The 23,396-nt window shown below is 34.4% G+C and overlaps 1 long non-coding RNA gene across 1 annotated transcript; it reads left to right on the top strand.

Annotated features, from left to right (window-relative positions):
• Nucleotides 1–294: 294 nt before the first annotated feature.
• LOC140452065 (uncharacterized) lies at nt 295–12,563 on the top strand. The gene is made up of 2 exons (XR_011952127.1): nt 295–367; nt 12,142–12,563. It is a non-coding gene; the product is annotated as an uncharacterized lncRNA (long non-coding RNA).
• The last annotated feature ends 10,833 nt before the right edge of the window (nt 12,564–23,396 follow it).

Here is a 23,396-nt window from a genome sequence, read left to right as displayed (position 1 = left end):
CGCTTATAACTCGTAAAGTAGTAACTTTAGAAAAAAATTGTAAGAGACCTTTTTGTGATTGTGAAAATGGTGATTTTTAGTGTTTAAACAATTGGTATGAGTGTTTAAACAATTTCTGCCCAAAATTTTCGCTCGGTTCCCTCCAGATTTGTTTAAAGTAGACATTTTTTAACAGGAATCCGCAAAGAAACTGAATCCGAACATTTTTCCTACAATGCAAAAAAACTTCAAAGGCGAAAGTAATAAATGAATCATTCCATATCACTAATTGCTTGTTTAATTGCTTTCAACTAATGATCTTAACCGTGAAATGTGTTGTGACGGTTTATTTTTTGTCTAAAACATGTTGAAAGTGGTCATCATTTTGGTATGTACTTTTTGAATTAAAGTAATAGGTATTAAGACATAAGATACGCTAATATTTTGCAAACGTCTGCAATGCTTCCCTTTTCTTATATATACATATATAAGAAGAGGGATATATATATATATATATATATATATATATATATATATATATATATATACATATATATACAATTTTTTGTTTAGTATCGACCGTATATTATTTAAAATATTTTGTTGGGTATATGTCAGGTTCTATCGGTCTGGAATTAGAACAATTCTGTTTTTTAGTCACTTAATATTTAATCAATTGGTGAAATATAAAGTGACTAAAAAACAGAATTGTTTTAATTTCAGACCGATAGAACCTGACATACCCAACAAAATATTTTATATATATATATAAATACAGTGAGGTCCTAAAGTAACGGATAAATTCATTTTATACAATATTATGAATACAAATGGAAAATCCTGAAACAGGTCAATTTTTATATATTATGAAAATACACTTTCCCAATGATATTATTCAAACGTATCCTGAACTCCCTATGAGTAATAGTTACTCCTAAAAAAATCAAAGGGGTAGCTTGTGATACATCGTTTGAAAGGGTTTTCAATGCTCTACCCAGCAAAGTAAATATTTTTCTTTTTTGTACAGGGATAGTCAAGGAAAAAATAATTTTATTTCATTCCATTAAAAATCCATCGAGTCGAATATCTTTCACAATTGACTCGTCTATTAGTTATTTTGTTGTCAAAAAAGTACCTAAACCTTACCTGTCTTAAAAAAACCTAACCATCTAGGAATCTATCCCTTCCTTTAAATACCTATTACGACAATAGCGAATTGTGACACTATGTATAATAAAACTCAGTACTTTCTGCTAGTACCTAATCGCACCGTTACTAAATCAGCCCATTAACTTTAATCACCGGTTAAAAATTGATTAAATAAGTTTCGGTACTTTCCGGTCAATTATGTGGCCGATTACTTAATCAAGATCAAATCGTAGCTGTTAATGTAGCTCTTAAGTTATGTCATATTTTAGATGGTAAACTGATGTGTTCTACTCAGTAAATTGATATATTTTTCGAAATGGCTGAAGTAAATGTGACCTTTCTTGTGTTTGTTTGAGCCATTTGATTATTTTAATTGTTTTTTTTTTCTTGGAAATGAAACTATACTTATTTGAGTGTTTAAACCAGTGGTGCTCAGACTTATACTGCATGGGATCTACCACATAAACTGCAAGCGTCCGGAGATCGACTGCTATACCTTGTTTTTAAACCAGGAGGAGTAATTCAAATTTACCGCGCCGCAATGTTTGTTTGTAATTGGTCCAACCTCAGGCAAGTTTACTCCACTGTTACGAAATTTTGACACTAATGGCATTTCATAGGTTAATTAAGTTATATCGGCCATTCTTTGTGTTTTCTGCGTTATTCTTTTAATTTTTAGATTTTTAGTCTGCTTTTGTATAAAAACAGTCGTTTTTAGAACTCTTTAGCGACTATATATTTTTGGATTATTACCGTCGAAGGCCAATATCATCAACCAAAAAAGAAGATGTAAGTATTTGGTAACTTTTCTAGTGACTTTCTTGGGTGTGAATCTGTCTCTTTAGTTTACTCCTCCTGGTTTAAAAACAAAGCATAGTAAAAAAACAATTTTGAAAATAAAAAAATGCACATTTCTAGTTGATAAAAAGTTGTAACTACAGAGAGTTGTAATTAAAGTCATGTTTTTCATATTAATTTTATTTGGATGTTGATGCATGGCACTGCATACCATCCACAAGTATTTCATATGATGGTACGTAATTACCGAGGGCCAAACGCAAGCATAAAGAGAGATGTTCGTCAGTTAGCCGATTACGATATTTCACTATCTTTATTTGGGAAAATGCAGACTCACAAAAGTATGTTGATCCAAATAATGCTGTGAGCTGCAAAGCTACTTGTCTCAAAATTTCGTATCGGTCGCTCTGGATTTAAGGTGTATATCCGAAATTATTTTCAGTACCTCATTTTGGACGGAAATAATCTCCATATTGAACGTAACGGATACTTCAGTGGCTATTTTTTCCAAGTCTTTACAGGAAAATGGATTAGACATTAATGTTACAATAGCTGTCAGTTTTTTAAAATCAGCGAAGCGTCTTTCAAACTCGCAACTGCAGCTCCGTCTCGTAATAAACATAATTCAAATGAGCGGCTACCCTTTTTTTCAACAATGGAAAGTTTAAATCCTTTCTGCTAATTTGTTTAATTAATAATTTCAATTTGTTGACAAAAGAATGTATTGCGCTCATCATATCGATAATTGTTTTATTTTTACAAATGTAGTTCAAAATTAAGGAGGTTCAAATGATTTGTCAAATCTGTTAGGAAAGCCAGATCACTGAGCCATTTTTTGTGTTGAAGTAGATGAGTGTCGTCTCCTCGTTCTTCTAAAAAAGAAATTATTTCGGGAAGTAGATTCTGGAACCTATCTAAAAATTTTCCATGGCTCAACCACCTCACATCTGTATGCAGAAGTAAATCAGTGTGTTCAATAGTCGCTAGCTTCCAATTGCGCTTTAAAAAGACTTCGTTGCAAGCTTCGCGCTCTGATTGAATTCACCATTTTTGTTGTCATTTTCATGATGTCGTCCATATTTAAAATTTTGGAACACAAAACTTGCTGGTAAATGATGCAATGAAATGAAAAAAACGATGGAAATTCATCGTTAGCTCGACATAATGCAACAAATCCATTGTTAACGCCAGTCATGGATGGTGCACCATCTGTTGTAATACACACGAGTTTGTAAATCGGTAGCTCGTATTGTTTCATAAAATTTATAAAAACGTTGTATATATTTTCTCCGCGAGTTTTTTCTTTCAGAGGCAGTATTCTTAACAATTCTTCTTTAGCCAACATGTCAGAAAATACCATCCGAATGAAAATACACAACTATGCGGTATCAGTTATATCGTTGACTCGTCAAATTGCAAAGAAAAGTACATAGCATCATATTTATTTCGATCATGCACGGGTGGTGAGTCAGGACAGTCCCCGTATTTTCTCGGTGAATCGCGATCGACTTCAAAAACTTTGGCGATCGACCGGTCGATCGTGATCGACCTTTTAACTGCTGGTTTAAACCATTATTATTGTGAGCTATTTTAATTGAGTTTTTATATTGTGTGTTTATAATTTGGGATTATTATTTTTATTGCTAAAAAAGATGAATTCTGAAAAGAAAAGAATTTATCTGATTTAAAAACAAACAACCAAATGAACATTATTTTTCAAGAATTCCATATAAATAAAAATAAATAACTGATCACGTGTCTTTACAGATATAGGGGAAGGTGGTACACAGTGAGACAAAAAATGAACTATTGACGATATAATTTTTTAATCATCGATAAGAACTGACAGCTTCAGCCATAATGATTTTTGGTATTTTATGTATCACTTCCACAAATATAAAGGCCTGTAGTTTTAATTCAAAAAAATTATGTAACGTTAAAAACAACCTTGCACATGTCTCAGTGTGTACCACCCCCTGGTACACATTGAGACATGTTACTAGTACACAGTGAGACACATGATATGTTCCATAGTTCGATAATAAAAATAAAAAAATGGTCAACTTCGTAAAATACTTATATATTTCCCAAGAAAACATATGAGCTGATATCTGAAATAAAGGCTAATTAGCGAAAGTCTATATGACATTTATTTTAAATTTATTTACATATTTATTATTGTAAAAACAAAATTGTTGTGGGTGTACTTAAGGCGCCTGAGAAGTTGTAGGCCTGTTGCAGGTCTGCGACTGCTTAAATTTGCTTCTCCAAGCCTTCATCTAATTGTTTGTTCACTTACGTTAGTATTCCGGACGTACTGAAGTTAATTTCGGATTTGTACAGCCGTGGCACGACGATCTCGTAGACTTTGTAAGAGGATGAAGCGATCATCACGGGCACTAGTTTTTCGTTGGGGACCGTTTCCAGGTCGTCTTGTGTAAGTTCTGGTTGCCAAGAAACGTGTCAAAATACGGTACACAGTACTATTGGATATTTAATATTTTTGAGAAACGTATCGCTCACTTTGTAACTAGTCCGTCCCTTCAATAATCCTTTCATCACTTTGAAAGAAATTCTTTAAATCTATATTCCTTTAATATCTCTTAGTAACTTTTAATTTCTAAGTTGGTATTAAGCAGCGACTCCAAGCGGCAGTTTTGGCAGACATGCTTATCCGACTAGCGACTCGTGGACGTGGTCACTCTTGTTTTGACTAGCTAGAAGTAAAGTTTGGGTTTAAAAAGTAGGCAGCCCAGGGATGTGCTGAGATCTGTTTTAAGAATATTAAAGTTTGTTTTTTTTTTTAGAAGAGAAGTTGGAGAAAGTTTTAGTCTGTTTTTTTGTGTGTACCGTTATGTTTATAGCCACTCTGAGCCGGTAAGTAGATCTAATTATCAATAAAAAGGAAAAAAGTATAAAAACCATCAGCCATTTTGATTTCTAAAATAGTGTCATTTCTCCTTTGATAGTTAATATATGTATATCTGTCACTTTTCACATCATTTCATTAAGAAATATTTTACATCTCAATCTATTTAATAATATAAAATCATATGTCAATTTTCTATTTTACTTCACAGCCTTAAAAACATATAATTATCTATCTTTCTTCAGTTTCTAAAAATATTCTGTCTCATACCGTTCTTTTATATTTTAAAATATATCCCGAGCATGCTTTTCGTTAAAATTATCTATTTAATCAATCCTTAATCACATAAAATATTGTCAAACCATTCGAAGGTCACATTTTATAAAACAATTAAGGTTTTTTTGTCTTCATACAAGGTTCCTTAGTAACTTTTTGTATTGCCTTCCAAGATTAATAAACCTTGTGTTTTCCCTACTTTTTCTCAAGAATAAGCAGGAACGCCAACACAAATATTCTTTTTAGCCTACTGAAGCAGTTAATCAGAAGTCAAGGATTCGGTATTTTGTTTTTTTTTTGGGATTTACGTTAAGAAAAAGGGTTAAGTTAATCCCTAGGCGGACAGGATTGATATTCTCGTCCATTCTTAGCTGTTCCTTCAGAAATCCAGATCTCTACCACTCTATTCCCGGACAACTTCAGGAAACCAGCCGGAAGGACCTCTAATAACTAATAATAACTGAATTTAAAACTGAGAAAAACACATTTCAATTTTCAAGATTCAAAAAAACACAAGCAAAAAACATTATACCCAATCAACGATCAAACGTTAATTCCGAAAAGTATTTTAGGCCTATTTCATTTTAAAACATTCTTTGTTAATAGTTAATGAAGCGTTTATGACAGGAAGGGTTCTCGGGAGAGAAACAAGATTTAGGGCACACACTTTTGCTGGTTTAAATTCTCATTGTACAAATGATCGCCGCAATGCCATACGCGCTTCATTATCAATTAAAAACAATGGTTTAATAGTTACTTATGCAGCAAGGGTGTTATTAAGATGATTACGCCCGGAGAGTAATATAATCCAGGCAGAAGGCCTCTGATCCGACGAAGGGATATTGCTAGATGGACGCAATCATCCGGTAACACCAGTGGTACATACAAAATATGCATATATATTTTGTAGATGCAGTAAAATAAAAAGTAAAAACGTCTCAATTTTAGTTTGGTTTTACCGAATGATTACGCTTATCGAGCAATATTCATCCCTCGGGCCAGAGGCCTTCTTGAACCCTATTTTGGTACCTCATGAAGGTGATTATGCAAGAAATATCTGGGAATATTTTTACGAACGAACCTGAGCTTTCCGCCTTATCTATTGAGTTTGTTGATTGTCAGTCATGGCTGTTGAAAATTTTTTGAGGTCGGATCTGGTATCATTTGATAAACTCATTAGTACTTAATTAAACCTACTATAGAACCAGAAGTAATTCTCATAACAGGCCTTTCGGCCAATACTTAAATTTACAAACGGTATGCTTTGAACTGTTTTTGATATATAAAATAAGAATAACTCACTGTTGTATTCCGTAATGTAGCTGCACTATATACGATCACTTATTGCTTTTGTTTAAGTTTATTTCGATATACAGTAGGGCCTCGCTAATCGGTGATTCACATCTTCTTGTTCAATGATCGCTGTAATCCGGCCGGGCAATGGGGTTCGCGCGCAGGTGTAGGTGCTGGGGTTGCCGTGAACTAACCTGTCATCAGTCATAGATAAATAATATAGTATAGAGATATAGATAGGCAACTCAATGTATAAATTTCGTTCATTAGCACCACTTGCGAGAGGGGTCATTACTAATTATCATTTGGCGGGAAATTCAAATGGACAAGTATCAATTTCATCCTTTAGCGCCTCGTGCGGGCCATTTCGTTACTAATTAAAATTTACTGGGAAATTGAAAATATCTTATGGTTGTCCGATGAAATCTCACATATATTATTAAAAAATAAAAGGATATGTAAAAAAAAACACAATTTTTTCTAGATATACGTGTATTTCTTTGTTGTTTAAGATAAAACAGTTATAAATTAATTACATAATATTTATTACATTGATATTTTTAGAAACAAATGTTAAATACTATTTATGTTTGCTCCCTGAAAATTTTTAAAATTGCACTTCTACAGGGAGCTATTCAAACAATCTTTTAAAACTAATTCACACCATTTGTTATTGGAAACGACATTTCTAATGGCTAATTTCTAGTTATTAATTTGTGCAATCTAAATTTGACGTAACTGCAATATATAAAATTATATTAATAAAATATTATTGTTTATTAATTTAGAGCAAGAAAATAGTTTGAGTTTCAGTGACAACTTACTATCATCATCCATGGAATCCTATGCATTTTTGGAATTTTTCCATGATTTATACACAACGGTACAAAACAATAATTTACCATGTTTAGTTTTTTTACTAGCACAACACAAAAATTCCTGCAATAGGTAACTAAAACTAAACTTTAAAAACTAAGTAACCAACTTAAATTAAAATTACTAAGAATAAATGCAAACGAAAGTTAAAGATAATAAAATAATTGAAAGCTGTAAACCAACGGAAGATCTGTCATTACTTTTGACACAATATACATTGTGGAATTAAGCTTCGTTTGATTATTTTATTTGTGACACCACGGGATTGTGTTAATGATTGGTTAAAGTCTTCGTGAGAGAGATAGGCTGTCATTTCTCTTTATTAACCGACTGGAGTCAAAGTGATGGAGGAATGTTTTAAGGTCATTCATATAAGTTTCCGGGGCATGGTCGTCTTTTGTTTATTGCCTTTCGTGTTGGTACAGTATCAATTTAGCGCGCTCGCTAACATCATGACGCCGCCACGTAAACATTCAACATTAACAATAAAAGATAAATTGCGGGTTTAGAAATGTTAGATAAAGTTGACAGCTACCCCATTATTGCTAGGAGTTTTGGTATAGGCAGGTCAACTGTGGACGACCTAAAGAAAAAGAAAGACAAAATCTTAAAGTTTGCTTAAAATCTACAGAACGTGGTCCTGGTGTACGAAAAACACTGAAGAAATCGGAAAATCCCGTTTTAGAAGATGCTTTGTTAACGTGGCGTTTGCAAAAAAGACGATTACATGTTCTTGTATACATTGTTCTTGTACAAGTGGTGATATGATTTGTGAGAAAGCTCGTGTTTTTCATTGCCAGATTACAAACTCCAATATCGAGTTAAATGCAAGCCGGGGATGCCGGATGGTTAGACAAATTTAAAAAACGCCATGAAATAAGAGATTTAAAAATGCTGGTGAATCCAATGACGAATCCGCTATCCGACCATTCTAACTAGAATTACAGAGTAAATACACATAAGTTATTATAGAAAAAAAATTAACAATTATTGCCCGATCATATTTTAGCCTCTGTCAGTGAGAAGTCGGCTTCCGGAAGGAAAATTATGAAGATGTGACATTCATTGCTTGTGCAAATGAGGCTGGAACCCATAAAATTCAATTGCTTGTTGTCGGAAAATAAAAAAACCCACGGCAATTTAAATCAACACGTCTTCCTGTTTGTTATCGTGCACAAAAAATGCTTGGGTTACGAAAGACTTGTTTCTTGAGTGGTTTAAAACGGAATTTGTTCCCGCGGTCCGTCGTTATCTTTTGTCTCTTAATTTGCCTCCTCGGGCACTTTTATTGTTAGATAATTGTCCTGGGCATCCATTAGCAGATAAACTTATCTTTGAAAACCTCAATATTTTTGCAATGTTTCTGCCAGCTAACATTACTGCCTGTATACAACGAATGGATCAGAACGTTATACAAAATGTGAAGTTAGGTTACCGCAAATCACTTTTGATTAACTGTCTTCCATTATGTTCTGATAACCCCATCGACACATTAAAATCGATATCTTTAAAGGACGCTGTTTTTCTTTTGACTAATTACTGGGCCAATGTTAAAAAATCTCTAATTAACAAATCATGAAAGAATTTGCGTCCTGAATTTCTCACTGATAATGATGAACCAGAAGATGATGTTCCCTTTGCCCAGATTTGTCCAATAGATTGAGAGGACCCAATGATCCTCAAATAAGTGAGGCAGAAGCTCAAGAATGGGCTGCTGGTGATGCCGAAAATGAGATACAAAGATATGAAGTGTTAACTGATGAGGAGATTGTGCCAGCGGCTATGTGTGAGGACGATGAGCAAGATAAGGACTATAGCGTTGAAGTTCTCGCCTTCGAAAAAGTTGGTAGTTCAGAGGCAGTAGAAGCTTTTAACATAGCTTTAAAATGGGCTGAAGAAAACGAATTTGATAGCCACGGAGTTAGGTTTCTCCGTCGACTTAGAGATCGGGCCTTTGAAATAAACTGCGCAAATTATAAACAAAAGAGCATTACAGACTTTTTCAAGAAACGTTAACTAATGTTTTATTTGAACTGACTGTTTTTCTTACATAGTTGTAATTTTGAATATTTACATTTTGTTTCTGTATACTGTAATTTAAAAATTAATTAAAGAAACTAAGGTTAAACACATGTTTTATTACGATTAGATATGGCATACTGTAATCTAGATGCTTCGATGTTCTGCAAAGGGTCTTGTTTTTGCCTCTCCGGATTAACGAGGCCCTACTGTAGATTACTTTGAAAAAGACATTTTTTTTTTCAAGACTGAAGTGTAAACACAGTTTGTCTGGAATTTTCCATTCCATAATAGCTTGTATACTCCTCTATTTTGTTGCTCTGTATATCTATCCACTACGTATAAACAAATAGTTTCAGAAGCAACAGCAACTTTCCGTTTTCTTGCAAACCATTTTGCAAACTTTTGAAAACCGACTCGGGAATTCTGCTACCAAACTACCTACAGCTGCGTTTCCTAAATGGTAGGTCGCGACCCAGTACCGGGTCATAAACGCAAAATGCCGGGTCGCCTTGCCTCGCCGTTTCACTCTTGGTTTGCTTTCACTTGCTTGCTTTTTAAGGCAGGGTACAAGTTCTAAGACAGACAATAATAAATAGACAGTCGAGTAATGTCCATCCAGGGGCAGGTAAGACTGGTAATTACAAACGGCCGCTTGATGCGCAGTCTACAACTGTCACAAAAGAAGGATTCCTGTTCAGTTCAGTTTTATAAAGGGTACTAATGACAAACGATTATATGTTTGAATTGAAGCTGCACTTGGGATTTAAGCACCAGGAATACAGTGTTAAGTCAATAGATTTTTTATAAATCAAAAGAAGAAATTAATAGCTACCAAAAAGACTATGTCTTTGAATTTTTCTTAAAACGCTTAATCTGAAAACCTTGTACTGGCTTCTTATGAAATACCAAAATTAATTGCTGGTTATCCTCACACAATTGCTGAGAAATTAATAGTTCCAGCAATGAAAATAGTAGCATCTCGGATATGTGATAAAAATCAGGAAAAGCGAGTGAATTCGCTGGCTCTATCAAATTACACAGTGAAGCGTAGGATTGTGGAGATCGTAGATAATATTGAAGAAACTATTATAGGTCACTTAAAGGAGTGTAACTATTTTTCCTTGCAAGTTGATGAAAGTACAGACATATCAGATAATGCTAATCTAATGTGTTTTGTAAGATAAGCTTTTAAAAATACTATTCACGAAGAATTTCTATTTTGTAAATCTCTGTCAACAAGAACAACGGCTGAAGAAATATTTAATCTGATTGATAGGTACATTAATAACAATGGAATTGAATGGAATAAATGTGTGGGACTAAGTAGCGATGGAGTACGGACAATGCCAGGCGCTCGTACTAGACTTTTCCGAGGATCAAAGCCGTAGCACCAAAATGTGTTTGGGTGCATTGTAGTATCCACAGAGAGGCATTATCTGTCAGAAAAATGCCACTGCTTTTAACCGAATCTATGCAAGAGTGTATAAAATTTATAAACTTCATAAAATCTCGCACACTGAACTCAAGAGTATTCTCTTCTTTGTGCAAAGAAATGGGAAGTGAACATGAACATCTTTTTTTACACTGCGAAGTGCGTTGGCTATCAAAAGAGAATGTTTTAAAAAGAGTTATTGAATTGAAGGAAGAAATTTCAATACTCTTAGAATAACATCCACCAACGGCTAAGGATGCAATATTTCAATTTAAAGACAGTTTTCATGATGTTAATTGTTTAATTAAGGTAGCCTATCTTTATGATATTTCTGACTTCTTGAATAATTTAAATATGGCATTACAAGGTAGCAATGTAACTGTATTTAAAGTACAAGAGAAGGTGGAAGCTGCGATTAAAAAACAATTTGTGGACACGTCGTGCGGAAGCTAACAAAGCTTTTTACAAAGCTAACAGAAATACAAAAAGAGTATAACGTGAATTCATTGCTGAATGAGATGTCAGCGGCTTTCAATGAACACCTGCTAGGACTGGAAGCAAATCTGAAGGAATATTCCCCCCCTTCCCCCATCAACAGCAACAAAGCATGGATAAGGAATCCTTTTACAATCCGAGACAGGACTTCCAGATTTACATATTGAATCACTAATTGAACTATCGTATGATAGGGCACTCAAAACTATATTTGACAAAATACCACTGAGAGATTTTTGGCTGTCTTGCCGCCAAGAGTACCCAGTTTTAGCAGAAAAAGCGATAAAGTTTCTAATTCCTTTTGTTATTACCTATGTATGAGGCAGGGTTTTCAACACTGTTAAAAGTACACAAGTAACACTATTACGTTTTTGTTTGAGCTAATAATTCTTTATTAAAATATATAAAACTATAATAAATATTTAAATATGTTTTGTTAGACACACATGGCACCATTGTATGTAAAAAATTAGTGGGTCACGAAGGATAAGGACAAAAATAACCGGGCCACGCAAAAATAAGTTTGGGAAACGCCTACAGCATCAAATTACATATAGTATTTTACTTGTTTTTCCAAAAATTTGACCATGTGCATGTTCCATAATAATTTTCTGATACGATTCAACACGTTATAAATCTTTGATTTACAGATTACCGTTAATATTACAAACTCTTTTGCTACCTCGTCATTGTCTTGTTTTGATGCCTTCAACAATGAGAATCCAATTTCAACTAATATAAAGAGATACCACTGACATTTTCTATTACAAATCTTTATTGGTACATACATGTAATAAGAGTAAAATTTCACCTACTTTCTAGATGTACTTTGATTTTATTCGCAAATAAAACACTGAAAACTATTTTTTATTTTCACATATTTACTGATGACAACGCTGTCTGTCTTTTCTTATATTTATAGAAAAAATTACTAAGAAAACAATAATTCCAGGTTATAATTTTGGTTTCAATCAGCGCCCAAATTCCTAGTGTGGAAAATGCAGATGGATCCTGGTCAATAGGAATAACTTCTGAAGGACAAGGAAATACTGCAGACTCAGTGTTAGGGCTACTATCAATGTCATCCGGATGGACACCTACATCTATGCAGCATCCAGATCCAAATTCAGGTCCTTTAGTTCCAAGTTCAGAAGTTCTTTCCAATATTATTAAAACATCACTGGAAAAGTTATTAAGAAATGTGCGGGCTCTATTAATAAAATATCAGGATACCATCGCCTTGTGCGTAAGAATGGTATCCACTATTTTGAACTATCTATCTTATATTTTTAAAACTGGTAATACCTCACTAAATGGCTTGATTGAAATGTACAAAAAAAATTGTACAGACACTAAATAAATTTTTTATTTTAATATTTTTTTTTTCTATTTCACAATGAAGTCTAAATAATTTCTGACTATTTTTTCGTGTCTAAAGTGGCGGCCACAACGGCGCACAGCACATCGCACCGCACGTAGCCTTGACCATAGCCTCGCTGAAGCAAGGTAAAGGCGCGTTTTCACGGGTCGATCTGGATTGAACGATTTAGGTCGATTATGAAATCGAAAGCAAATTGAGTATGTAAACCATAAATCGACTTGGTCGTTCGGCGGAATGAGTCGATTCGACGGAAGTAGAAAGACTGTCTACTTTTGATGGGCGATTGTCGCCGAATCGATGACGAACGACTGAAATCGAATGTGTAAACATCTCGTCGAACGAAAACACAACTTGCAGAAAGCCGAGTAGAGTACTTCTAACGTGTATGCAGTTGTTGTTTTTAGTGCGATAAGCTGTAATTTTGGGAAAAAATGAGTGAAAATGGTCAGATGCAGACATGGCAAGATTTTTGGATGCTTAATAAAACTATGATAAATAAATAATAAATCTACAAGCGGGGCGAGCAGCATTGAAAGCAATTCTACAACATATGAATAAACCGAATATGTCTGAAAATTACTTGAAAAATAAAATAAAAAATATTACAACAACATACAAATTGCGCAACAAATTAATTGCACACCTACAATAATAATTTCAAGTGATGCCGTTTTATACCACAATTAATTCAACATTTGTCGCCTATCGTGTAAACCTTTTTGCTTTCCACACAGATCGAATTATGGTCGAACGATCCAAATCGTTCAACCTAGATCGACCCGTGAAAACGCGCCTTAAATACAAGCATTGCCGTAAATGTGCGTGGCCACAACGACGCACCTCTCCTTACTTCGCACATCGCTTGGTACCAACGCCTCGCCTACGTAAATTGAGCTGAGTATTTTCTGATCTTCGCACTTCGCACAGTGATTATTCTAGAGATGGATAAACATAAATTAATTATTAGTTGTGTGTTTATGCGTGAACCAATTTGGAACAAAAAAGCAAAATCCACCACAATAGTTTGGTTTTATCAAAACTGTGAAAAGAAGTGGCAGAGGAATGTGAAACAACAGATAAATAAAACAATAAACATGTATAATAAATTACATTTTAATGACTACAGAAATAAGTTTTAAGTTTTCTCGTATCCATGTTGCTTCATTATTGAGCCTTCCAGGGGGCACCTGTATATTTTCATTATCATTATTAAATAAATGTGCGGTGCACGGTGCGTCAATACGGCCACTAATGTGCAAAGCAAAAGCTGCGGCCACAACGGCGCACCGCACATCGCATAGTACAACGCACAGCACCATACCCCGCACCTAGCTTAGCCTTTGCTTTGCACATTAGTGGACGTATTGACGCACCGTGCACCGCACATTTATTTGGTAATGATAATGAAAATATACAGGTTCCCCCTGGAAGGCTCAAAAATGAAGCAAAATGGATACGAGAAAACTTTAAAACTTATTTCTGTAGCCATTAAAATATAATTTATTATACATTTTTATTGTTTTATTTACTTGTTGTTTCACATTCCTCTGCCACTTCTTTTCACAGTTTTGATAAAACCAAACTATTGTGGTGGCCTTTGCTTTTTTGTTCCAAATTGGTTCACGAATAAGCACATAACTAATAATAAATTTGTCTTTATTCATCCCTAGAATAATCACTGTGCGAAGTGCGAAGATCAGAAAATACTAAGCTCAATTTACGTAGGCGAGGAGTTGGTACCCAGCCATGTGCGAAGGAAGGAGCGGTGCGTCGTTGTGGCCACGCACATTTACGGCAATGCTTGTATTTACTTTGCTTCAGCGAGGCTATGGTCAAGGCTAGGTGTGGTGCGATATGCTGTGCGCCGTTGTGGCCGCCACTTTATATGTTATTAAACCCGCTATATTCACAAATATGAATTACTTATTATTCTTTTAAAGCTATTCTGGTCAAATAATTGTAAAATAAAATCTCAAAAAAAATTAATAGATAAAATAAAAAAAAGTTTAAATCTTGAATATGATGCCTGTGTGAGTCTATTTCAATTTAGGTAAAGAGAAGTAAGAATAAGACTTAAGCTGCGGCCACAACGGCGCACCGCACATCGCATAGTACAGCGCACAGCACCATACACCGCACCTAGCTTAGCCTTTGCTTTGCACATTAGTGGCCGTATTGACGCACCGTGCACCGCACATTTATTTGGTAATGATAATGAAAATATACAGGTTCCCCCTGGAAGGCTCAATAATGAAGCAAAATGGATACGAGAAAACTTTAAAACTTATTTCTGTAGTCATTAAAATATAATTTATTATACATTTTTATTGTTTTATTTACCTGTTGTTTCACATTCCTCTGCCACTTCTTTCCACAGTTGTGATAAAACCAAACTATTGTGGTGGCTTTTGCTTTTTTGTTCCAAATTGGTTCACGAATAGACACACAACTAATATGAATGTGTTGCTTGTGTGAGTTCATTTCAAATAGGTAAAAGAAATAAAATTAGACTTACTCACAATCAATTTAATTTTACTACCAAACGACCGGTTTCGCTTTCTACACTTTGCAAAGCATCTTCGGGTCAAACGGTACAAAGTAAATTAAACGCTGAAATTATAAAAAGCCCATATTAGGGTGCTATCTTGATCTTTATCTTTATACAGCACCCTAATATGGGCTTTTTATAATTTCAGCGTTTAATTTACTTTGTACCGTTTGACCTGAAGATGCTTTGCAAAGTGAAGAAAGCGAAACCGGTCGTTTGGTAGTAAAATTAAATTGATTCTAAGTCTAATTTTATTTCTTTTACCTACACAACTAATAATTAATTTGTCTTTACCCATCCCTAGAATAATCACTGTGCGAAGATTAGAAAATACTAAGCTCAATTTACGTAGGTGAGGCGTTGGTACCCAGCCATGTGCGAAGGAAGGAGCGGTGTGTCGTTGTGGCCACGCGCATTTACGGCAATGCTTGTACTAATATTTACTTTGCTTCAGCGAGGCTATGGTCAAGGCTAGGTGCGGTGCGATGTGCTGTGCGCCGTTGTGGCCGCCACTTTACTCACAATCAATTTATTCTACCACCAACGACCAGCTTCACATACCGTAATATTCTATGCATCCTCAGATCAACGATACATGGCAAACTAAATCCTAAAATTACAATAACCCGTATTTAGGGTGCTGTCTGGTACAAAATATATAGCAATTATGCCAATAAACCGATACAAGGATTATTAATAAGTTAGACGAAGCAGATAATTTAGAGGTAGGTATCTATTATAAGAGAAATCAAAATTTTCTTTTTATTCGCGCTGTGTCGCTATACAGATAACGACATTGTTTTGTTGACCATAGAAATTAAGATTTATTACAATCCCATTTCTAGACTATATTTATTATAATGTTCTAAAACTATTTTTTTTTTGGTTATTTAATAGCAATACAAATAAATAAGTAAGTAAATAAGTAATATGCTTTTTTCTCACTAACAATTGTACATATTTTATGGACAAAGCTTATAACAATAAGACAAGAAAGAAGAAAAAAACTTACAAACTTCATAAAATGTTCCTAACAAAAAATAAAAATTAGGAAAGCAGATTAATGAATTAAGGGCTCAAATATTCCACCTCCTTGTGCTAAACAGTAACCAAATCTGTCATACAGATTTCTCTTCATATTTTGGACTAGGGCTGTTGTAATGCTTGCAGAGAAATGAAGTATTTTTACCCTTAATTCGACCAGGTTTGTGGTCCTTTCAAACTAATGTCTATAAATGTTTTCTTTGAGAAAACCCAAAAAAAAGAAATCTTTAGGCGCTAAGTCACAAGATCTAACGGGCCATTTAATTGTACCACGTGTACTTATCAGTCGATCAGGAAACGTTTAATTGAGGAAGTCAATAGTCGCTCTAGAGTTGTGAGCCGATTCTGTTGGAAATAAACCTCCTGAAAATTAACGGGAAGGCGTCGAACTGCCGGAATGATCTCATTCTGTAAAAGTTGTAAATATTTGGGCCCGTTTAGGTTTCCATCGATACAAAATGGATCGACAATATGGTCGCCTAACATCCTAGTCCAAACATTTAACTTTTGCGGATTCTGCGTTCGCACTACAACACTTAAGGCGCTTATTTTTCCGAGAATAATACCTTGCAATGGATGGATTGTGTTTTTTATGTAATGAAAATGAAGATTCGTCAAAAAATAAAATATTTCTTAAAAAGTTTACATTTTCATTCTGTTTATCTAACATAATTTCACAAAACTCTATCCGCCTGAAGTTATCTTCCGGAAACAGTTCTTGTGTTGGTTGTATCTTAAAACAGTGATACCCATTCCTTTTGAGAACTCGCTGGATAGTTCGAGCATTCACGTTAACTTCCCTAGCAATTTGTACACTATTGCAGGGTTCACTAGCTTCCACAAATATCAATATCCCTGTTTTGACGCACTTCATCGACAGGTCTAACACGTGGTTCATTACCTTCATGACACTTTTTATCCCGAAGTTTGAAAATGTTTAATGGTATTTTTAACTGTTGTAACACTTGGTGGGGGTCTATTTTCGAAGGCAACGATAAATAAATCAATTACTTCGCGTATCGAATGACCCTGAAAGTACCATGTTACAAGTTGCACTTTTTCTTGGACGGTATACAACGTAATAGGCTATTAATTATTTGTTTATTCTTTCAGAACTTCGATTAAAATTTTTAATGTCAATGTGACAATTACGACAATTCGTACCTACTACTGTGAAATGAATATAGAGGTGGAAACGTGTAACATGTCACAGCGATTGCCATTGTGTTGTATGGTCAATAAAACAATGTCGTGATCTGTATACAGTTTTGGCCGCTCAAAAAAGTCCACCCTGATATTTGGCAAGATTAATTTTGTGTCCATTAATTTATACACCTTTCTTTCGATCTCTCAGTGTATTTCCTGTAATTTCTCTCATCTCTGCCGTTTCCAGTAGCCTTTTTGTTCTGGCTGTATCGGGTCTTGTTTCTGAGGCATATGTCATTATTGGTCTTAAAGTGGCTTTATAAATTCTTGAGTTCATCTCAGTGTTAATGTGTCTGTTTCGCCATATAGTGTTATTAAGGCATCCTACGAGTCTATTTGCTTTTTGTACATGATCTCTCACTTCTTTGTCCAGGTCTCCATAGTTGGACAGTGTTATTCCAAGATATTTTATTTCCATTACTTGTTCAATAGGTACTGATGCCATCAATTTCTATTTTACATCTGGTTGGTTCTTTGCTGATTACGTATGATGTATGGGACGAAACTAAAGGTGGTCGTGGATCGCAAGATATTGCGTCATGTTTAGTGAAACACCTAAAGCAAGAAGGTTCTTCTTATGAGCATGTAACAAGCCTATCGTTGTTAAAACTTGTACAAGATCCAAACGTAAGAACTAAAATAATAGATTTGAAGTTCCTAGTTTCTGGTCTACGGATACTTCTTCTTCTTAAAGTGCCTATCCGTTCCGGATGTTGGCGATCATCATGGCTATCTTTACTTTGTTTATTGCAGCGCGGAACAGTTCAGTGGTAGTCTTGTTATACCACTTTCGTAAATTTTGAAGCCAGGAAATGCGTCTTCTTCCCGGTCCTCTCTTACCATTTACTTTCCCTTGGAGAATCAGCTGGAGAAGGCCGTAACGTTCTTGATTTCTCATTACATGTCCTAGATATTCCAACTTTTTAGTTTTGACGGTCATGAGAATTTCACATTCTTTCCCCATTCTACGCAGGACCTCCACATTAGTAACTCTGTCAACCCAGGATATACGTAAGATACGCCTATAACACCACATTTCGAAAGCTTCATTCATAGATACAACAGTCAGTGTCCATGCTTCCATTCCGTAGAGCAGAACTGTGAATATGTAGCAGTTCAATAGACGGCATTTTGTTTTTAATGATATGTCTCGACTGTTGAAAATAGTTCTCATTCTAACGAATGCTGCTTTTGCTTTTATTATTCGCTCTTTAATTTCTGTTGAGTGGTCCCATTGGCTATTTAAATTGGTGCCTAGATATGTATATTGCTCGACTCTTTCGATATTCTGTTGGTTGATTGTAAGTTGAGCGTTTAGTATTGGTTTTTTACTAATTGTCATAAATTTACGGATCTACGGATACTAATGGATACAAATAATACAAAATGCTAAAAGCAAGCAACCTCACTTTGTCATCACTGAAATGCAGCGAGAACAATTTTTAAGCACAGAAATGTTGGAAAACGGAAAACAAACGGAAAGAAAACTATCTGCGGTTATAAATTCAATTGGTTAAAAATTCGATGGCTCCGTTTTCAATAAGATCGTCCGCAACAGTTCCAGTTTAAAGAAACATTGAACGAATGTATGGAGTTTTACACGGTGGATATTTCCAAAAAGAGATGCGGTAGACCCATGAAAAACCTGTGCAACGTACAGCAAGGTCCTCTGTATTAATACAGAAGAGTACTCACTGATGCAAAAAAAAAAGACATGTTAGACTTATTACCTTACATACCTCCGATCTTTCATCAATACTACAGAAATCTGCCGGCGCAGATAGCAACACGGTCTTCAACTATTAATGAAGAAAATCGCTCTTCAGCTGACTAGATTATCTTTCTATAGTAATTATACATATATAAAGTTCTTCAAATAAATAATTCTTTGTATTACTGTGCTTTATTATATTATTATACATATGTATATGTAATATCACAGTTAGATATTTTTAAAATGCAGAAATTATTAACAATCACAATAATTAAACATTTAAATAAATTTGTTCCATATTTTTAGGATAAGAAAAAAAATCAGTCATTTTAAATTTAAATCCAATTTTATTTTTCCAAACACAACTTAAACTCAGTATTCAAGCAAGATTTCAATATTTTGTGTCATTGTTATAAAACTAAATATCTAAAATATTAATTAAAATCCAATTACGGTACATATGTGATATTTCTAGAATTAACTATAACTGATTTCACAAAACCTTCAATATCTCAGTTTCAACTTTTGTGTAGTTGGACCATTGTTATTCTGGGCGCCTCATATATGTATTTCTGCTTTTTTCGGTAACTCTTTTTTGGAATAGGTATCTTGTGGAGTCATCCTGTAAGCTTTCGCCTTTATCTTTGTGGTGTATTCTGGTGTTTTGTTATCACATATGTGTTTTCATTCGGATTTTGCACAATGCCAATTTATGATCGCTTCCTATTTCTGTGGATGTTATTGCTCTTATTAAGGCCCGTTTTCACACTACGTCTTATTGTACGTTTTGTGGGTCATATAAAACGTACGACAAAATGTACGTTTTGTCCAGTGTATACACACTACGTTTTTCCTTCCGTTTTCTACCTCATTTCTAATTCAGAGTCTTGAGTTGTGTGAAGTTTGTTTAGTGTTTTTTTTTATTATGGAGGAAACACGGCTGCTTTCTTTTATTTTTTCAACTATAAAGATACTACGACTGAGAAAAAAGGGGATGAAGAGGGAAAAGACAAGGTGGTCAAGAGAGTGGGCTTCTAAAAAGAAGCCAGTATTCCCACGTCTCGTTACTAAAAGAGGCGAACCAGATGACTGGCGCAATTATTTGCGAATGGACACCTCAGCCTATTGTCAATTGCTAGAGTTGGTAACACCATACATATTACAGCGTTAAGCCAAATAATTCCAGAAAACCTGTAATGCAATCTACTTGGTTTTAAAACATAACTACTTAAAAACTTTTATACAATTCAATAAATTCCCCGAGAAAATCGTGGGTGCATTGCCGCAAATCTGACATTATTAGGCTTTTTTTGGGAAAAATGAAACGAACTGCAGTGGAACTAGTCGTCAAATAAGTCAAGATCGAAAGACTTGTCTGAACATGTATTTTCACGTAACGTTTTATCCTATCAGTTCTCGCAAAACTATGCTTCTCCCATTATTTCTACGATCTGACCTTGGATTTAATTTCGATTCGACAAGACGTACGTTTTGCTGTTTACATGCCACGTTTTATTGTATAGGATTTGTCCTATCCAACAAAACGTACAATAAGACGTAGCGTGAAAACCGGCCTTTACATCAAAGATTTGAGATGGATTTCGACAGAACATAGTCTATCGTAGATCTTTGTCCTCTGCTGTTTTCAAAAGTGTATTTGTATTGTTCTTTGTGAGGGAAAAATGTATTATTAATACGTATTTCGTTTATGCTGCGAAGGTCCGTCAGAAGGTCTCCGATTTCATTTCTGATATTTTCATTATATCGCTGTTTTATTCCTGTAACTATATCATTGCCAAACCTTAAATTTTTTAATAGGGAATATACTATGTGTGCTATATTGAAAGACAGGTATTTCACTAAAGAATCCCGACATCCATATTTCTTTCGATATTAACTCTATTCTCGTAAAAAAATATCAGTTTATTGAAAGTTTTACACCTCTTAAAAACTAAACGTAACGCCTATGTTTTGCTAGTGCCAATTTCCGGTCATGTCAAAAACTACATTAAAATAAAATTTGCCACATTAATTAAATTTAACGTAAATAAAATGAACTAAATTTTAAATTAATAAATTTATAATTCCAAACAGTTTACTCATCAGCTGTAACTATTTACTTAAATGTTCAAAATGATATCCACCAACGTCTATACAATTATAACGTCGCTCTTCGAAATTACGAACATTTTTGGAGCATTTTAGGGGTAACTACACTACATCCATGCCCTATTCGTTATCTTAGTCCTTCCAATATTATAAATTTGGCTTTTTAAATAACCCCATATGACGAAGTACAGGAGAGTTAAATCAGAAATCTTGCTCTACATTCAATAAATATGTATTTATGTATAGCGTTAACAGGCCTTTTAGTCCCATTGCTGGATGGATAATTTCCATCATTTTCTGTTCTTAACTATCAGCTTCCAATCTCTGATTCTCATCTCTCTGACATCTTCCATCACTACATCTCTCCATTTCTTTCTTGGTCTTAATCTCTTTTTTTTGCCCTCAGGTACTCTCCAAACAATATTCTTAACTAGTCTATTACCTTGCATTCTTTCTACATGTCCGAACCATTCTAGTCTACGTTTTTTCACCACTTTTGTTATTGTACAGTTACATACAATTGGTACACTTCTGCATTAGTTCGTGTTCTCTATTCTCCCTCTACTACTTTTCCACCAAGCATTCTGGGAAGTATCTATAGTTCTGTATACTCTTATTTTTGTATTTCGATATATATCTTTGCCCTTAATTATTTTGATCATGGCTCCAGCACATCTGTTGCTCTTGGTCAGCCTCAGGTTGATTTCAGTTTCTTCCTTACATGTCTGATCAATAAGAGTACCTAAGTACCTGTATTCATCCACTTCGAATTCTACAACTGATCCATCCTACACCTCAAATTTAAAGGAGCCCCTGGTGTTTATTTCTTTTTTGCTCGAGATTTCCATGTACTTGGATTTATTAATATTAACTTCCAGTCCCATTTTAGAGCTTTTCCGAATTAGTCTTTTTGGTATAATTGCCAGTTCTTGCAATGAGAACCGCATCGTCAGCGTATGCTAAGCATTGGTGCTCTTTGTATAAAATAGTACCGGACCTATTTATCCCACTAACCCTTACAAATTTTTCTAGAACTATATTGAATAGCAAGGTAGACAATGGGTCTCCTTGACGAACACCTTTTTACACTTAGAATTCCTCTGAGACTGTATCGATGCATTTCACAGCACAAATGGTTTGTCTAATTGTCATTTTTACCAATCTTACTATTTTTTCTGGCACTTGGAATTCTTTTAGCGTTTCTATTAATTTGTTTCTGTCTATTGTATCGTAGGCGGCTTTGTAATCAATGAAAAGTACTTGTGCTGAAATGTTGTATTCAAAGCAATTGATCATAGCAAAATCAGGATTTGTTTTAGTATAAAAATTTGATCGGTTGTTGATCTTCCCTTGCGAAATCCTTTCTGGTATTCTCCTAGATTCTTCTCTACATATATTTTTATTCGTTTTTTAATTAGTATGGCGAACACGTTGTATATTACCTCTAACAAGGATATTCCTCCATAGTTTGCTCATTCAGTTCTATCTCTCTTTTTGTGTATAGGAACATTACAATTTTCTTCAGTAGTCACTCCGTCATTTAGCATCTCTAGAAATATTCTTTCCACCTTTCACATATTTGGCCTTCGTCCAGTATCAGGTTTCCTTGGTTATCTTTTACATTCAGCGTTCGTCCCTGATACCCAGTTTTAATGTATTTTACCTTTTTGTAAAATTTTTTTATTTCATTTTTCTTGTAATTTTCCTCAATACGCTTTATTTTATCACACATATACTTTCTTTTCCGCGCCCTTAGGATTTCTTTACTTTGTTTCGTTGTTCGGCATACCTTTCTAGATCGTCTTGTTTTTGCAATCGCAAACTTTTTAATCTCAAACCTGATCTTATTTTTAACTCTGTTCTACATTCGTCATCGAACCAGTGGTTTTTTCCAAATCTGTTTGTTATTGGCATATTCTTCGAAGTTGCTTCCTTTATAGTGTTTATCATTTTCTAGAATTTTTGTTGTATGTTACTCACAGTAGCACTATCTTGTTTGACGAAGGTTTCTTGTATATCCTTTTGATAATCCGGAACTACCTCAAATTTTCGCAGTTTTTCAAAATTAAATTTACGTTGCACTTTCTTTTTCCGTTTATACTTTTTAATTATTGCATCTCTTATATTAATTCTAACCAAAAATGATCAGAGTCTACGTCAGCCCCTCTACACGTTTTCACATTTGTTATTAAATTGGCGAATTTC

This window comes from Diabrotica undecimpunctata, chromosome 10 (genome assembly GCF_040954645.1).
Source record: "Diabrotica undecimpunctata isolate CICGRU chromosome 10, icDiaUnde3, whole genome shotgun sequence".
NCBI lineage: Eukaryota > Metazoa > Arthropoda > Insecta > Coleoptera > Chrysomelidae > Diabrotica > Diabrotica undecimpunctata.
The sequence above is the reverse complement of the archived record's forward strand: the minus strand, read 5'-3'. Positions and strand labels throughout refer to the sequence as shown.